Source organism: Zootermopsis nevadensis, unplaced genomic scaffold (genome assembly GCF_977971745.1).
Source record: "Zootermopsis nevadensis isolate Lab colony 2312 unplaced genomic scaffold, Znev_1.0 Znev_ptg000024l, whole genome shotgun sequence".
Classification (NCBI taxonomy): domain Eukaryota; kingdom Metazoa; phylum Arthropoda; class Insecta; order Blattodea; family Termopsidae; genus Zootermopsis; species Zootermopsis nevadensis.
Window position 1 is genome coordinate 5676818 of NW_028259156.1, and position 19356 is coordinate 5696173.

General features: G+C 48.9%; 1 long non-coding RNA gene across 1 annotated transcript; it reads right to left on the bottom strand.

Moving 5' to 3' along the window:
- Window positions 1–15589: 15589 nt before the first annotated feature.
- Window positions 15590–18900, bottom strand: LOC147872706 (uncharacterized). The gene is made up of 3 exons (XR_015536870.1): window positions 18595–18900; window positions 17883–18127; window positions 15590–17321 (listed from the first exon to the last, which is right to left on the bottom strand). It is a non-coding gene; the product is annotated as an uncharacterized LOC147872706 (long non-coding RNA).
- Window positions 18901–19356: the final 456 nt, after the last annotated feature.

Genomic DNA, 19356 nt, shown 5'->3' on the forward strand with positions numbered 1-19356 from the left:
TAACAGATCCCACTGCAGTGTTTGTACCAGTCCTCACTGCAGTCCTCGTCCCAGTCCTCACTGCAGTCCTCGTCCCAGTCCTCACTGCAGTCCTCGTCCCAGTTTTCACTGCAGTCCTCGCCCAGACCCAACTGCATTGTTTGTACCAGTCCTCTCTGCAGTCCTCGTCCCATTTCTCACTGCAGTCCTCATCCCAGTTCTCACTGCAGTCCTCGCCCAGACCCCACTGCAGTGTTTGTACCAGTCCTCACTGCAGTGCTCGTCCCCTTTCTCACTGCAGTCCTCGTTCCAGTTCTCACTGCAGTCCTCGTCCCAGACCCCACTACAGTGTTTGTACCAGTCCTCACTGCAGTGCTCGTCCCATTTCTCACTGCAGTAGTCGTTTCAGTTCTCACTGCAGTCCTCGTCCCAGACCCCACTGCAGTGTTTGTACCAGTCCTCACTGCAGTGCTCGTCCCAGTCCTCACTGCAGTCCTCGTCCCAGACCCCACTGCAGTGTTTGTACCAGTCCTCACTGCAAAGCTCGTCCCAGTCCTCACTGCAGTCTTCGTCCCAGACCCCACTGCTGTGTTTGTACCAGTCCTCACTGCATTCCTTGTCCCAGTCCTCACTACAGTCCTCGTCCCAGTCCTCACTGCAGTCCTCGTCCCAGTTTTCACTGCAGTCCTCGCCCAGACCCAACTGCAGTGTTTGTACCAGTCCTCTCTGCAGTCCTCGTCCCATTTCTCACTGCAGTCCTCATCCCAGTTCTCACTGCAGTCCTCGCCCAGACCCCACTGCAGTGTTTGTACCAGTCCCCACTGCAGTGCTCGTCCTATTTCTCACTGCAGTCCTCATCCCAGTTCTCACTACAGTTCTCGCCCAGACCCCACTACAGTGTTTGTACCAGTCCTCACTGCAGTGCTCGTCCCATTTCTCACTGCAGTCCTCGTTCCAGTTCTCACTGCAGTCCTCGTCCCAGACCCCACTGCTGTGTTTGTTCCAGTCCTCACTGCAGTGCTCGTCCCATTTCTCACTGCAGTAGTCGTTTCAGTTCTCACTGCAGTCCTCGTCCCAGACCCCACTGCAGTGTTTGTACCAGTCCTCACTGCAGTGTTCGTCCCAGTCCTCACTGCAGTCCTCGTCCCAGTTTTCACTGCAGACCTCGCCCAGACCCCACTGCAGTGTTTGTACCAGTCCTCTCTGCAGTCCTCGTCCCATTTCTCACTGCAGTCCTCATCCCAGTTCTCACTGCAGTCCTCGCCCAGACCTCACTGCTGTGTTTGTACCAGTCCTCACTGCAGTGCTCGTCCCATTTCTCACTGCAGTCCTCGATCCAGTTCTCACTGCAGTCCTCGTCCCAGACCCCACTGCAGTGTTTGTACCAGTCCTCACTGCAGTGCTCGTCCCAGTTCTCACTGCAGTTCTCGTACCAGTTCTCAATGCAGTCCTCGTCCCAGACCCCACTGCAGTCCTCGTAGGAGTTCTCACTGCAGTGCTCGTCCCAGTTCTCACTGCAGTGCTCGTCCCATTTCTCACTGCAGTCCTCGTCCCAGATCCCACTGCAGTGTTTGTACCAGTCCTCACTGCAGTCCTCGTCCCAGTCCTCACTGCAGTCCTCGTCCCAGTCCTCACTGCAGTCCTCGTCCCAGTTTTCACTGCAGTCCTCGCCCAGACCCAACTGCAGTGTTTGTACCAGTCCTCTCTGCAGTCCTCGTCCCATTTCTCACTGCAGTCCTCATCCCAGTTCTCACTGCAGTCCTCGCCCAGACCCCACTGCAGTGTTTGTACCAGTCCTCACTGCAGTGCTCGTCCCATTTCTCACTGCAGTCCTCGTTCCAGTTCTCACTGCAGTCCTCGTCCCAGACCCCACTGCAGTGTTTGTTCCAGTCCTCACTGCAGTGCTCGTCCCATTTCTCACTGCAGTAGTCGTTTCAGTTCTCACTACAGTCCTCGTCCCAGACCCCACTGCAGTGTTTGTACCAGTCCTCACTGCAGTGCTCGTCAAAGTCCTCACTGCAGTCCTCGTCCCAGACCCCACTGCAGTGTTTGTACCAGTCCTCACTGCAGTGCTCGTCCCATTTCTCACTGCAGTCCTCGTTCCAGTTCTCACTGCAGTCCTCGTCCAAGACCCCAATGCAGTGTTTGTACCAGTCCTCTCTGCAGTCCTCGTCCCATTTCTCACTGCAGTCCTCATCCCAGTTCTCACTGCAGTCCTCGCCCAGACCCCACTGCAGTGTTTTTACCAGTCCTCACTGCAGTGCTCGTCCCATTTCTCACTGCAGTCCTCGTCCCAGTTTTCACTGCAGTCCTCGCCCAGACCCCACTGCAGTGTTTGTACCAGTCCTCTCTGCAGTCCTCGTCCCATTTCTCACTACAGTCCTCATCCCAGTTCTCACTGCAGTCCTCGCCCAGACCCCACTGCAGTGTTTGTACCAGTCCTCACTGCAGTGCTCGTCCCATTTCTCACTGCAGTAGTCGTTCCAGTTCTCACTGCAGTCCTCGTCCCAGACCCCACTGCAGTGTTTGTACCAGTCCTCACTGCAGTGCTCGTCCCAGTTCTCACTGCAGTCCTCGTTCCAGTTCTCACTGCAGTCCTCGTCCCAGACCCCACTGCAGTGTTTTTACCAGTCCTCACTGCAGTGCTCGTCCCATTTCTCACTGCAGTCCTCGTTCCAGTTCTCACTGCAGTCCTCGTCCCAGACCCCACTGCAGTGTTTGTACCAGTCCTCACTGCAGTGCTCGTCCCATTTCTCACTGCAGTAGTCGTTTCAGTTCTCACTACAGTCCTCGTCCCAGACCCCACTGCAGTGTTTGTACCAGTCCTCACTGCAGTGCTCGTCCCAGTCCTCACTGCAGTCCTCGTCCCAGACCCCACTGCAGTGTTTGTACCAGTCCTCACTGCAAAGCTCGTCACAGTCCTCACTGCAGTCCTCGTCCCAGACCCCACTGCAGTGTTTGTACCAGTCCTCACTGCAGTGCTCGTCCCAGATCCCACTGCAGTGTTTGTACCAGTCCTCACTGCAGTCCTCGTCCCAGTCCTCGTCCCAGTCCTCACTGCAATCCTCGTCCCAGTTTTCACTTCAGTCCTCGCCCAGACCCAACTGCAGTGTTTGTACTAGTCCTCTCTGCAGTCCTCGTCCCATTTCTCACTGCAGTCCTCATCTCAGTTCTCACTGCAGTCCTCGCCCAGACCTCACTGCAGTGTTTGTACCAGTCCTTACTGCAGTGCTCGTCCCATTTCTCACTGCAGTCCTTGTTCCAGTTCTCACTGCAGTCATCGTCCCAGACCCAACTGCAGTGTTTGTACCAGTCCTCACTGCAGTGCTCGTCCGATTACTCACTGCAGTAGTCGTTCCAGTTCTCACTGCAGTCCTCGTCCCAGACCCCACTGCAGTGTTTGTACCTGTCCTCACTGCAGCGCTCGTCCCAGTTCTCACTGCAGTCCTCGTCCCAGATCCCACTGCAGTGTTTGTAACAGTCCCCACTGCATTCTTCGTCCCAGACCTCACTGCAGTCCTCGTCCCAGTCCTCACTGCAGTCCTCGTCCCAGTTCTCACTGCAGTCCTCGCCCAGACCCAACTGCAGTGTTTGTACCAGTCCTCTCTGCAGTCCTCGTCCCATTTTTCACTGCAGTCCTCGTCCCAGTTCTCACTGCAGTCCTAGCCCAGACCCCACTGCAGTGTTTTTACCAGTCCTCACTGCAGTGCTCGTCCCATTTCTCACTGCAGTCCTCGTTCCAGTTCTCACTGCAGTCCTCGTCCCAGACCCCACTGCAGTGTTTGTACCAGTCCTCACTGCAGTGCTCGTCCCATTTCTCACTGCAGTAGTCGTTCCCGTTCTCACTGCAGTCCTCGTCCCAGACCCCACTGCAGTGTTTGTACCAGTCCTCAATGCAGTGCTCGTCCCATTTCTCACTTCAGTCCTCGTTCCAGTTCTCACTGCAGTCCTCGTCCCAGACCCCACTGCACTGCTCGTCCCAGTTCTCACTGCAGTCCTCGTCCCAGACCCCACTGCAGTGTTTGTACCTGTCCTCACTTCAGTGCTCGTCCCAGTTCTCACTGCAGTCCTCGTCCAAGACCCCACTGCAGTGTTTGTACCAGTCCTCACTGCGGTGCTCGTCCCAGTTCTCACTGCAGTCCTCGTTGCAGTTCTCACTGCAGTCCTCGTCCCAGACCCCACTGCAGTGTTTGTACCAGTCCTCACTGCAGTCCTCGTCCCATTTCTCACTGCAGTCCTCGTCCCAGAACCCACTGCAGTGTTTGTACCAGTCCTCACTGCAGTCCTCGTTCCAGTCCTCGTCCCATTTCTCAAGCAGTCCTCGCTCAGACCTCACTGCAGTGTTTGTACCAGTCCTCTCTGCAGTCCTCGTCCCATTTCTCACTGCAGTTAGCGGTTGGATACTGCTGTTTATACCCATACAACGCCGACGTCACGTATTGCGCAACAGTGAGAAAAGGCGCTCAATTCGGTTCATTCAGGTGTGCATAAGAAATGAAAAATGAACCTTATGTCCTGCCAATCGAGACTGTTGCACGTCTGCGTCACAGGTGTGCTTTACGAATTCCAATCTTTCTCGCGCAGGTTTTCGTATCCAAGCGATTTTCAGTTCGAATCTCGTTCAAAGACACAATCCCCACCTTGTCGAAGGCAAATTCCTTAGCAGTTCCTAAGATCCATTTACACATTCACCCTGTCCCATTCACAATCCATAACAAACTTAGCATCCGCCATTTAAAGCCGCCTGTCAGATTAATTAAAGTCTGTGGCACCATAATCTAAAAGAAAAAATCGATCCAATTCCTGCCCCTCCTTAAAACACGCCCAAAATATCGGCTTTATCCAATCGCATTAAACTAACATGTTGGTATCGGCTACCCCCAGTTTCCTGGTTCTTCTCAGTTACCTTAAAGCAAGCACAGAATGTACTCTCGCGATTTATCATTCATAACCATCCTTTCATATTTAAATAATGGATACGCAACATTATCAGTTGATAGAGCGTTGAAGGAACAAGAATAAACACTACTTTATAAGTCGTGGTGAACGCCTTCTAACTGCTTTACCCATCAAACTACGTACACCTCAGCCTTCGTGGCCAATGTCCGCAATTACCTCAGAACAGTGAAGGAGGCCGTGGGGGTAAAACTTCGAAGTCCTCCCTCTGAAGTCCTTATCTCCGCCTGGACCAGCAGGTGCCTCAGGTTGAAGGCTCTGACATCACTCCAGAGGTCACGGCCTCACGCTTGAGGTGAAAACCAATTGTCGGCAGTTGGTAGTCAGTCTAGTGCTTTAAAAACATTGGTGTGTACAAGAACTTATCAATGGGGCACATTTACATACATAATTTATTTTTATCCACCAAACCACGTGCGTTATTCAGCCGCCGGTCGAATGCGGTAAATTACATTACCACAAAAACGTTTCTGATATTAAACAGCACTTTACTTTTGAGACATCTGGTAGCATCCGTGTTAGTCAAGAGTAATTCAAAATGAAGCTAGTTTTGTGCTTCCAAATAATAAAATAGGATTTATCAATGGATTTAATGATCGTGTGCTACTCTGAGCTACTTAAAATGCGTCGTTAAATAAACCACGAATAAATAAAAATACATGGACTACTAGAACCACACAAAATCAACAGATTAATTTGGAAACACCCGGTAGCTAATTGGCCTCATCATTAAACGTGCGTCGTTTAATACGCCCGTAAAATTACCCCAGAAACCAACATCCTAACAGAGACACGAACCGAGGACTGTGTATCCGTGTCTGTGACCTTAGACCCCGAAATTTCCTCTCCGAAACGAAAGAATTTTGTCTTGGCGCCGTTCCTTTATCGCGGCTGCGTTCCAGTGAACAGAAACCATCCTGTCGAGACTCGAACTCAGTGTCGAGGCCTTCCTTTCCGTAATCTCCTACTCGAAGCAAAAAACTCTGATCCCGGCGCCCTTCTTCTGTCTCGCTTAGTTTCCGAGCTACAGGAACCGCCCTTGAAGGAAATCGAACCCAGGACACTTTTCCCCAGAGTTCTGACCTTCCTGTGATCTCTCATTGGTCAAAATGAATAATCGGGATTCGAAGCAAGGAAACACTTTTCCTCGCCCAGGGGCGATGGGTACAACAGTGCTCGGCCCCTCAAAAATCGTCTTTAAAATTAAACAAGTATAACAAAATACGACGATAATTTTAAACAAGGGCAAATTAAATTACAAAATTTACTTCAAGCCTCTTTTCATAACCTTTAAATTTATTTCCTTTTACACAGAAAGTATTTAATAATAATTATTGAATTCGTATATTTAGGATGGAATGTAAGCAAATTATAACTTGTAGTAATTAAAATTTGTATTTCTTCAACTACAAATAATATGTAAATACGAAATGCAGTCGTTTTTATAAAATACGAAAACCTGCGCGAGAAAGATTGGAATTCGTAAAGCACACCTGTGACGCAGACGTGCAACAGTCTCGATTGGCAGGCCATACGGTTCATTTTTCATTTCTATGCACGCCTGAATGAACCGAATTGAGCGCCTTTTCTCACTGTTGCGCAATACGTGACGTCAGCGTTGTATGGGTATAAATAGCAGTTGAAAACCGCTAACTGCAGTGAGAAATAGGACAAGGACTGCAGAGAGGACTGGTACAAACACTGCAGTGAGGTCTGGGCGAGGACTGCAGTGAGAAATGGGACGAGGACAGCAGTGAGGACTGGGACAAACACTGCAGTGGGGTCTGGCACGAGGACTGCAGTGAGAAATGGGACGAGCACTGCAGTGAGGACTGGTACAAACACTGCAGTGGGGTCTGGGACGAGGACTGCAGTGAGAACTGAAACGACTACTGCAGTGGGAAATGGGACGAGCACTGCAGTGAGGACTGGTACAAACACTGCAGTGGGGTCTGGGACGAGGACTGCAGTGAGAAATGGGACGAGGACTGCAGTGAGGACTGGGACAAACACTGCGGTGAGGTCTGGGACGAGGACTGCAGTGAGAACTGAAACGACTACTGCAGTGGGAAATGGGACGAGCACTGCAGTGAGGACTGGTACAAACACTGCAGTGGGGTCTGGGACGAGGACTGCAGTGAGAAATGGGACGAGCACTGCAGTGAGGACTGGTACAAACACTGCAGTGGGGTCTGGGACGAGGACTGCAGTGAGAACTGAAACGACTACTGCAGTGGGAAATGGGACGAGCACTGCAGAGAGGACTGGGACAAACACTGCAGTGGGGTCTGGGACGAGGACTGCAGTGAGAAATGGGACGAGGACTGCAGTGAGGACTGGGACAAACACTGCGGTGAGGCCTGGGCGAGGACTGCAGTGAGAAATGGGACGAGGACTGCAGTGAGGACTGGTACAAACACTGCAGTGGGTTCTGGGACGAGGACTGCAGTGAGAAATGGGACGAGGACTGCAGTGAGGACTGGGACAAACACTGCAGTGAGTTCTGGGTGAGGACTGCAGTGAGAAATGGGACGAGGACTGCAGTGAGGACTGGTACAAACACTGCAGTGGATTCTGGGACGAGGACTGCAGTGAGAAATGGGACGAGGACTGCAGTGAGGACTGGGACGAGGACTGCAGAGAGGACTGGTACAAACACTGCAGTGGGATCTGGGACGAGGACTGCAGTGAGAACTGGTACAAACACTGCAGTGGGGTCTGGGACGAGGACTGCAGTGAGAAATGGGACGAGGACTGCAGTGAGGACTGGGACAAACACTGCGGTGGGAAATGGGACGAGCACTGCAGAGAGGACTGGTACAAACACTGCAGTGGGAAATGGGACGAGCACTGCAGAGAGGACTGGTACAAACACTGCAGTGGGGTCTGGGACGAGGACTGCAGTGAGAAATGGGACGAGGACTGCAGTGAGGACTGGGACAAACACTGCGGTGAGGTCTGGGCGAGGACTGCAGTGAGAAATGGGACGAGGACTGCAGTGAGGACTGGTACAAACACTGCAGTGGGAAATGGGACGAGCACTGCAGAGAGGACTGGTACAAACACTGCAGTGGGAAATGGGACGAGCACTGCAGAGAGGACTGGTACAAACACTGCAGTGGGGTCTGGGACGAGGACTGCAGTGAGAAATGGGACGAGGACTGAAGTGAGGACTGGGACTAACACTGCGGTGAGGTCTGGGCGAGGACTGCAGTGAGAAATGGGACGAGGACTGCAGTGAGGACTGGTACAAACACTGCAGTGGGTTCTGGGACGAGGACTGCAGTGAGAAATGGGACGAGGACTGCAGTGAGGACTGGGACGAGGACTGCAGAGAGGACTGGTACAAACACTGCAGTGGGATCTGGGACGAGGACTGCAGTGAGAACTGGGACAAACACTGCAGTGGGTTCTGGGACGAGGACTGCAGTGAGAAATGGGACGAGGACTGCAGTGAGGACTGGGACGAGGACTGCAGAGAGGACTGGTACAAACACTGCAGTGGGATCTGGGACGAGGACTGCAGTGAGAACTGGGACGAGCACTGCAGTGAGGACTGGTACAAACACTGCAGTGGGGTCTGGGACGAGGACTGCAGTGAGAACTGAAACGACTACTGCAGTGAGAAATGGGACGAGCACTGCAGTGAGGACTGGTACAAACACTGCAGTGGGGTCTGGGACGAGGACTGCAGTGAGAAATGGGACGAGGACTGCAGTGAGGACTGGGACGAGGACTGCAGAGAGGACTGGTACAAACACTGCAGTGGGACCTGGGACGAGGACTGCAGTGAGAACTGGGACGAGCACTTCAGTGAGGACTGGTACAAACACTGCAGTGGGGTCTGGGACGAGGACGGCAGTGAGAACTGAAACGACTACTGCAGTGAGAAATGGGACGAGCACTGCAGTGAGGACTGGTACAAACACTGCAGTGGGGTCTGGGACGAGGACTGCAGTGAGAAATGGGACGAGGACTGCAGTGAGGACTGGGACGAGGACTGCAGAGAGGACTGGTACAAACACTGCAGTGGGATCTGGGACGAGGACTGCAGTGAGAACTGGGACGAGCACTTCAGTGAGGACTGGTACAAACACTGCAGTGGGGTCTGGGACGAGGACGGCAGTGAGAACTGAAACGACTACTGCAGTGAGAAATGGGACGAGCACTGCAGTGAGGACTGGTACAAACACTGCAGTGAGGTCTGGGCGAGGACTGCAGTGAGAAATGGGACGAGGACTGCAGTGAGGACTGGTACAAACACTGCAGTGGGTTCTGGGACTGAGGACTGCAGTGAGAAATGGGACGAGGACTGCAGTGAGGACTGGGACGAGGACTGCAGAGAGGACTGGTACAAACACTGCAGTGGGATCTGGGACGAGGACTGCAGTGAGAACTGGGACGAGCACTGCAGTGAGGACTGGTACAAACACTGCAGTGGGGTCTGGGACGAGGACTGCAGTGAGAACTGAAACGACTACTGCAGTGAGAAATGGGACGAGCAATGCAGTGAGGACTGGTACAAACACTGCAGTGGGGTCTGGGACGAGGACTGCAGTGAGAACTGGACCGAGGACTGCAGTGAGAAATGGGACGAGCACTGCAGTGAGGACTGGTACAAACACTGCAGTGAGGTCCGGGCGAGGACTGCAGTGAGAACTGGGATGAGGACTGCAGTGAGAAATGGGACGAGGACTGCAGAGAGGACTGGTACAAACACTGCAGTGGGTTCTGGGCGAGGACTGCAGTGAAAACTGGGACGAGGACTGCAGTGAGGACTGGGACGAGCACTGCAGTGAGGACTGGTACAAACACTGAAGTGGGGTCTGGGACGAGGACTGCAGTGAGAACTGAAACGACTACTACAGTGAGAAATTTGACGAGCACTGCAGTGAGGACTGGTACAAACACTGCAGTGGGGTCTGGGACGAGGACTGCAGTGAGAACTGGAACGAGGACTGCAGTGAGAAATGAGACGAGCACTGCAGTGAGGACTGGTACAAACACTGCAGTGGGGTCTGGGCGAGGACTGCAGTGAGAACTGGGATGAGGACTGCAGTGAGAAATGGGACGAGGACTGCAGAGAGGACTGATACAAACACTGCAGTTGGGTCTGGGCGAGGACTGCAGTGAAAACTGGGACGAGGACTGCAGTGAGGACTGGGACGAGGACTGCAGTGAGGACTGGGACGAGGACTGCAGTGAGGACTGGTACAAAAACTGCAGTGGGATCTGGGACGAGCACTGCAGTGAGGACTGGTACAAACACTGCAGTGGGGTCTGGGACGAGGACTGCAGTGAGGACTGGGACGAGCACTGCAGTGAGGACTGGTACAAACACTGAAGTGGGGTCTGGGACGTGGACTGCAGTGAGGACTGGTACGAGCACTGCAGTGAGGACTGGTACAAACACTGCAGTGGGGTCTGGGACGAAGACTGCATTGAGAACTGAAACGACTACTGCAGTGGAAATGGGACGAGCACTGCAGTGAGGACTGGGCGAGGACTGCAGTGAGAACTGGGACGAGGACTGCAGTGAGGACTGGAACGAGGACTGCAGTGAGGTCTGGGACGAGGAATGCAGTGGGGACTGGTACAAACACTGCTGTGGGGTCTGGGACGAGGACTGCAGTGAGAACTGGAACGAGGACTGCAGTGAGAAATGGGACGAGCACTACAGTGAGGACTGGTACAAACACTGCAGTGGTGTCTGGGCGAGGACTGCAGTGAGAACTGGGATGAGGACTGCAGTGAGAAATGGGACGAGGACTGCAGAGAGGACTGGTACAAACACTGCAGTTTGGTCTGGGCGAGGACTGCAGTGAAAACTGGGACGAGGACTGCAGTGAGGACTGGGACGAGGACTGCAGTGAGGACTGGGACGAGGACTGCAGTGAGGACTGGTACAAACACTGCAGTGGGATCTGGGACGAGGACTGCAGTGAGAACTGGGACGAGGACTGCAGTCAGAAATGGGACGAGGACTGCAGAGAGGACTGGTACAAACACTGCAGTTTGGTCTGGGCGAGGACTGCAGTGAAAACTGGGACGAGGACTGCAGTGAGGACTGGGACGAGGACTGCAGTGAGGACTGGGACGAGGACTGCAGTGAGGACTTGTACAAACACTGCAGTGGGATCTGGGACGAGGACTGCAGTGAGAACTGGGACGAGCACTGCAGTGAGAACTGGGACGAGCACTGCAGTGAGAACTCCTACGAGGACTGCAGTGGGGTCTGGGACGAGGACTGCATTGAGAACTGGTACGAGGACTGCAGTGAGAACTGGGACGAACACTGCAGTGAGGACTGGTACAAACACTGCAGTGGGGTCTGGGACGAGGACTGCAGTGAGAACTGGAACGAGGACTGCAGTGAGAAATGGGACGAGCACTGCAGTGAGGACTGGTACAAACACTGCAGTGGGGTCTGGGAGGAGGACTGCATTGAGAACTGGGACGAGCACTGCAGTGAGAACTGGGACGAGCACTGCAGTGAGGACTGGTACAAACACTGAAGTGGGATCTGGGACGAGGAATGCAGTGAGATCTGGGACGAGCAGTGCAGTGGGGTCTGGGACGAGGACTGCAGTAAGAACTGGAACGAGGACTGCAGTGAGAAATGGGACGAGGACTGCAGTGAGGACTGGTACAAACACTGCAGTGGGGTCTGGGACGAGGACTGCATTGAGAACTGGAACGAGAACTGCAGTGAGAAATGGGACGAGCACTGCATTGAGGACTGGTACAAACACTGTTGTGGGGTCTGGGACGAGGACTGCAGTGAGAACTGGAACGACTACTGCAGTGAGAAATGGGACGAGCACTGCAGAGAGGACTGGTACAAACACTGCAGTGGGGTCTGGGCGAGGACTGCAGTGAGAACTGGGACGAGGACTGCAGTGAGAAATGGGACGAGGACTGCAGAGAGGACTGGTACAAACACTGCAGTTGGGTCTGGGCGAGGACTGCAGTGAGAACTGGGACGAGGACTGCAGTGAGGACTGGGACGAGGACTGCAGTGAGGTCTGGGACGAGGAATGCAGTGGGGACTGGTACAAACACTGTAGTGGGATCTGTGACGAGGACTGCAGTGAGAACTGGGACGAGCACTGCAGTGAGGACTGGTACAAACACTGCAGTGTGGTTTGGGACGAGGACTGCAGTGAGAACTGGTACGAGGACTGCAGTGAGAACTGGGACGAGCACTGCAGTGAGGACTGGTACAAACACTGCAGTGGGGTCTGGGACGAGGACTGCAGTGAGAACTGGAACGAGGACTGCAGTGAGAAATGGGACGAGCAGTGCAGTGAGGACTGGTACAAACACTGCAGTGGGGTCTGGGACGAGGACTGCAGTGAGAACTGGGACGAGCACTGCAGTGAGAACTGGGACGAGCACTGCAGTGAGGACTGGTACAAACACTGCAGTGGGGTCTGAGACGAGGACTGCAGTGAGAACTGGAACGAGGACTGCAGTGGGGTCTGGGACGAGGACTGCAGTGAGAACTGTGGCGAGCACTGCAGTGAGAACTGTGTTATTATTATATTGTAGTATACAAAGTGTTATTTTATATAGAATTTATTGGAAAGTGTTGTTATTAATGTTTTCTAAAGTACACAACACTGTAACAACTGTGGTACATAATATGACATCAGTACTGCAGTATAAGGCAGACATTAGAAAAAGAATATGAGTCCAGCTAGAACATTATCAGAAATGTACTTACATAGGAAAAGTTAATAAAAGTAGTTTCTGAGAAATTCTATATAAAAACACTTAAAGTACAACATACTGTTAACAATAAAGAGGTTTCACCTGTTTGAAATAAAATAAACAGTGATGTATTACAGATTTTAATAGTTTTATTGGCTATAAAAATTAATACACATGTTGCAATTAATTTTAATTTCTAACAAATGGGCATACAGAAAAGAACACATTCCATTATATGTGTGAAAATAAATATGGACAATTATTGGTTGAACATGGAAAATATGATTATACATGGTTTGCCAAACATGTAATATCATACAAAAAATTCCACTGCTGTTTAAAATGCAAAACATGGTTTAGCTTTTGTTTATGTGTTGGAGGCTGGAACTGTAAGGACTGCTACCCAGTTGGACAGTAAGTGTAAAAGTTTCTGTATAATAGTGGTTTTATTTAATAATAAATAACTTTCAGTTTTAAACATCTTCATGTTGATAGCCTCTAATCCCCTTTTCCAACATATTCTGTCCTATATAGTTCTCTGAGGAATTGTGTTAGTCATCCCTCAGTTCGCTGCATATACCTATTTTCTACTACTGAATTGTAATTTCAAACAGATGTTGCAAGAAAACAAAGAAGTCTCCTCACAGACTTGTCTCTTTTTAAAAATTTCACACTCAGTGAGAAGGTGCAGCATGTAGCATGACCACACAGTGACGTCATGACATTGGAAAACATGCACTGAGATAGAAGGTGACAGTGCCTGACAAATTATAAGAGTTACCTGCACAGTAAAGCAGTGCAAACATTTTGTAGAGAACCAGATGTCTTCATTTGAATTTCCTGGCTCCATACTGAAATGTGCAAGGACTTACTCTAATATACAGGTCTGGCCATTACATTATTATAATCACTATCTATGCTAAATCTTGAACGAATATTCTCATTAATTGATTTCTTATTATAGTGGCGACTGAAGTCTGCAACTGGTACAAAATCTTCACTCATTGGATAACGTTCTGCCCCAAGCTCCAGTACATTCATGCGCTGGTATTTATGAAAATTCAGTTTGCCTTCTTCATAGTGACCCATCTTATGCACCAGCTCAAGTTCCTTCACAATCTGTATGAAGCTCAGGACACAGAACCACTGGTAGAAGAGAAATACTGCAAACAAATGAAGTAACATGTACTGTGGGCACATTATTTCCCACTTGGACAATGCATTGTCACTTCGGCTCTGAATAGGGAGACAGTATGCTTCTCCGAAACACTGGTATCTATCAGCCAGTCCACATGGCACCAGAACCAAAAAGAACATCATCCTCGCCACAATGTGAAAACCTCAAATCTCACTTTCAAACACTGTCTGTGAGTCTGGACACTGTTACATCATAACACCCAGGCATCTGCATGAACATGAAAATGTTACTGTCTAAATTAGCTACTTGTTATAGTTACTTTCTGCCAAAATAATTCAAATTAGAATGGGTTAGAAGGACAAGAGATTAATTTGCAGTTTTTAGTGTTCATTTTGTGAATATACCTTAAATTAGAGAAGGAAAGGAGAACAGGATTGAATTAAACAAAACAGCAGATTTTTGTGTTTACTTCCACCTTAAGATTGCATCGAAGTTTGGGGGAAGATAAGACGAAGGAAATTCTTTCTTTATGCCCTTTTCAAATCAGCAGATTAATTCGGAAAAACCCGGTAGCTTATGGGCTTCATCATTAAACGTGCGTCCTTTAATACGTCCGTAAAATTACCCCAGAAACCGACAACCTAACAGAGACTCGAACCGAGGACTGTGTATCCGTGTCTGTGACCTTAGACCCCGAAATTTCCTCTCCGAAACTAAAGAATTTTGCCTTGGCGTCGATTTCTTCTCGCGGTTGCGTTCCCGTCAATAGAAATCATCTTTGTCGGGTCTCGAACTCAGTGTCGAGGCCTTCGTTTCCGAAATCTCCTCTTCGAAGCAAAAAACTCTTCTTTTGTCTCGCTTAGTTTCGGAGCTACAGGAACCGCCCTTGAAGGAAATCGAACCCAGGACACTTTTCCCCAGACTTCTGACCTTCCTGTGATCTCTCATTGGTCAAAATGAATAATCGGGATTCGAAGCAAGGAAACACTTTTCCTCGCCCAGGGGCGATGGGTACAACAGTGCCCCGGCCCCTCAAAAATCGTCTTTAAAATTAAACAAGTTTCTCCGAGGCATCCCAACAATTACTCCATTGACACACAGAAGAAGGCAATGGCAAACCACTTCTGGATCATCTGCCATGAACGTATATGAACAGGTCCCAGTCCGAGAAAAGGATGGACGGATCCTGTTCATTTGGACCTGTCGTCAGACAGAACACTAATAATAATAAAAAATAAAATACGACGATAATTTTAAACAAGTTCAAATTAAATTACAAAATTTACTTCAAGCCTCTTTTCATCACCTTTAAATTTTTTAATTTTAAAGACGGTTTTTGAGGGGCCCGGGCGCTGTTGAACCCATCGCCCCTGCGACAGGGAAAATGTTTTCTTCCTTCGAATCCCGATTATTCATTTTGAATAGTGAGAGAACGCATGAAGGTAAGAACTCTGGAAGAAGTGTCCTGAGTTCGATTTCCTTCAAGGGCGATTCCTCTGGCTCCGAAACTAAGCGAGACAGAAGAAGGGATCAGAGTTTTTTGCTTCGAAGAGGAGATTTCGGAAACGAAGGCCTCGACACTGATGTCGAGTCTCGACAAGGATGGTTTCTGTTGACGGGAAAGCACCCACGAGAAGAAATCGACGCCAAGGCAAAATTCTTTCTTTCGGAGAGGAAATCACGGGGTCTAAGGTCACGGGCACGAAAACAGTCCTCGGTTCGAGTCTCTGTTCGGATGTTGGTTTCTGGGGTAATTTTACGGGCGTATTAAACGACGCACGTTTAATGATGAGGCCCATAAGCTACCGGGTGTTTCCGAATTAATCTGCTGATTTTGTGTGGTTATAGCAAACCATGCACTTTTATTTATTCATGGTTTATTTAACGACGCAAGTTTTTACCCCCAAAGCTTCCTTCACTGTTTTGAGGCATTGGCGGACATTAGCCACGAGGGCTGAGATACACGTAGTTTGATGGGTAAATATGAGCTGCCAATACACTGTACAAATTTGCACAAAATGTGTCCAAAATTGGAATGTGCAGTTCAAAATTATTCCACCATACACACATGACAGCAGCACTGTCGTATTTCCTCGTAGATTCCAATGAAGTCTGTGGGCCAGACGCTGGTAAGACTGTGAAAGGCTTCAGAAATGTCTGAGACACACAGGCTCATATATCAGAACTCAAACAGCTCACAAAATGCATTTGATAAAACTACCTACAAATCTGTGCACTGTAACTGTCACAGAAGCGTGGAAGATCTTAGGTTGATCTAAGTCCTATGCTTCTTGGTTCCTATTTAGTATTTATTGGGTGTGTGATTTATCAAGTCCTTCACAGCCTTACAAGCGCCTTTTGACCTGATCAACTGGACCATTCCCTTGTATGACATTTAGAAGCACAAGCAACTTGCTTTGGTCTCTGGAGTATCAGCGTGCACATTCTATCCATAAATACCGTTTCAAGATTAAACTTCCTAATTCTAGGCAAAACTTCATTGATTATACGGTCAAAAGAATCTGGTAGTCTAAAATGTCAAATTTCGGAAACTGGGAGTAAAGTAGATAATAATGATGATTCACTTTATTGATAGAGCTACCAAAACCGGCTGAACTTCATCAATTATACTAAAGATGGCACAAAGTGAATGAACGCTCCTCTGTTCATAGTACCAAGAGTACTCCATAGAGTGCATCTGCTACCGCACAATAATATTGATTTTATTTCGAAAGGTTTCGCCTGCGTGAAAGAACGCTGTAGGGAACACAGATTTTAAGATCACGAATGAAATGAGGCAGTGAAACCATTTACGTTACTTTTACGAGCTGAATACGAACCTGTCCCTCTGATCCGGTAACCAAATCAGCCAACATTTCTTCATTAAATCTGGCGTGAACAGAGTGCACTGCAGCCCGTTTTAAGGAGTAATTAAATTTGTGTCAGCCCAGCGGAATTCGGCGTACTAATTCACAATACTCTCTTTATTAAAATTGACAAAAAAAGAGAAGAGATTCTGGAACGAACTGTGGATTAATATAAGACACAAAATACAACTATAAAATTGTCAAGTCCAAATTGTAGGCATATATGAAAAATATAATACCCACCTATCATATATTAGCCAACATAGACATATGCTTATTTTGCATGCATCGCGTTAAAGAGCAAATGAGCATAAGAACAAGTCATTTGTCTTTTATCTTTGAGTGCGCTTAGTCAAGCTTAGGTCGTTGCAAATATTCCGTCCCAGTCAGAGGCCACTCCCAACATTTTGGAACAATTTATTCTCACGGTCGGCAATTGTCAGCCACACGCCCAACACACAAGTCGGAGAATCACCCCTTGTCGGCTGTCCGCGAATGCTTTTTCGAAACACTCCGTATCTGGCGGCCATAGTCGATCGTGATGCTGGTTTTGTGTGGGCTGCGGGGCGAAGTTCCCTCCCTCTCTCTGCGTTCAGTCTGTTTCTGGGGCCCACCTAGCGTTGTATCCCGTGACCACCGAGGGTAAAGCAGGCCGCAGCGTGAAGACGCTTGAGCACAGGAACAATTATCGCATCAACGAATTATCTGAGACAGAATTGGATTCAACCCCAGAAAATTCTCTAACTTAACGAAAGTAAAACCACGAAGTACTCAAGACAAAGCTGAGAGGTTATCCAAGCGATTTTCAGTTCGAATCTCGTTCAAAGACACAATCCCCACCTTGTGGAAGGCAAATTCCTTAGCAGTTCCTAAGATCCATTTTCACATTCACCCTGGCCCATTCACAATTCATAACAAACATAGCATCCGCCTTTTGAAGCCGCCTGTGAGATTAATGAAAATCTGTGGCTCCATAATCTAAAAGGAAAAATAGATTCAATTCCTGTCCCCTCTTAAAACACGCCCAAAATATCGGCTTCATCCAATCGCAGTAAACTAACGCGTTGGCACCGGCTAAACCCAGCTTCCTGGTTCTTCTCAGTTACTTTAAAGCAGGCACAGAATGTACCCCCGCGATCCATCATTCATAACCATCCTGTCATATTTAAATAATGGATACGCAACGTTATCAGTTGATAGAGCGTTGAAGGAACAAGAATAAACACTACCTTATAAGTCGTGGTGAACGCCTTCTAACTGGTTTACCCATCAAACTACGTGTATCTCAGCCCTCGTGGCCAATGTCCGCAGTCAAGGAGGCCGTGGGGGTAGAAACTTCGAAGTCCTCCCTCTGTAGGCCTTATCTCCGCCTGGACCAGCAGCTTCAGGGCTCTGACGTCACCCCAGAGAAAGCCTAATTTCTCGATTTTGAGGCGAAAAATCCAATTGTCGGGAGTTGGTAGTCAGTCCAGTGCTTCAAAAACATTCGAGTGCACAAGAACTTGTCAGTGGGGCGCATTTTCATACACTTTTTATTCTTATCCACCAAACTACGTGCTTTATTCATCCGCCGGTCGAATGCGGTAAATTATATTACCACAAAAACCTTTCCGATATTTGGGTAACCCTACAAATTGTACGGCACTTTACTTTTGAGACATCTGGTGGAATCCGTGTTAGTCGACAGAACGAAGCTAGTTTTGTGTTTCCAAACAATAAAATAGGATTTATCAATGGATTTAATGCTCGGAGCTTCTGAAAGTGCGTCGTTAAATAAACTATGAATAAATAAAAAATCATAGTTCTCTATAACCACACAGAGTCAGCAGATTAATTCGGAAACACCCGGTAGCTTATGGTCCTCATCATTAAACGTGCGTCCTTTAATACACCCGTAAAATTACGGGAATACATGTACAGTTTAAGTAAAGTAAAACTTACGGAAGCCGATCTTATGGAATGGACCCACATAGACTGCTTTACCCAGGCTCTGTGCCCCTCTGGGAATTGCTCCTCCTAATGAAACTTCTCATGTGCAATAATTCTGGAAGCATTGGCAGTAGTTACATAATAAAATACATTAACAGGCTTAGGAAGACACTGCAAAACTTGCTGGGAGGTCAGAATTTCAGAGTAAACCTCTCAGTACATGAGCAGACAACTTGAAACTTCCGTCCCAGCAAATGCGGCATTGCAAAACACTTACAAAGAGCACAGTTTGTATTTACACAGAAGACTTCATTTCATGAACCTTGTACATGCTCGCTTGATAATTGAAGGGTCTTTTAAACTGAGGTGCTCTCGTGTCTGCTTTGCCAGGCTTCAGTCTGCAATAAGCATGCTGTTCCATACCATTAAAGCTTGTGATTTGTACTACAGCACACCACGTGGGATGACATCAGGTCAAAGGCGGTACTTCTGCCGTACTTCCTGCTTCTCGATGACAACATTGTCGATGATGATGATGAAGACCCTCAGTTACTAGGCACTCAGCCTCACTTTCAAGGTCAGTACAAAAATTTGCAACATTTAATTTGTGTTGCATGGGAATAATGTTTAATTTTTGACGTTCTATTACTTTTAGAAAAGGTGCTGAACCTGAGGGCCATGTTGCCTTCAAGTAACATAATAATATAAATGTCGCTGTTTTGATTAGGCCTTCGCTGATATTTGTGCACTGTAACTCTGGTATGATTCAACATT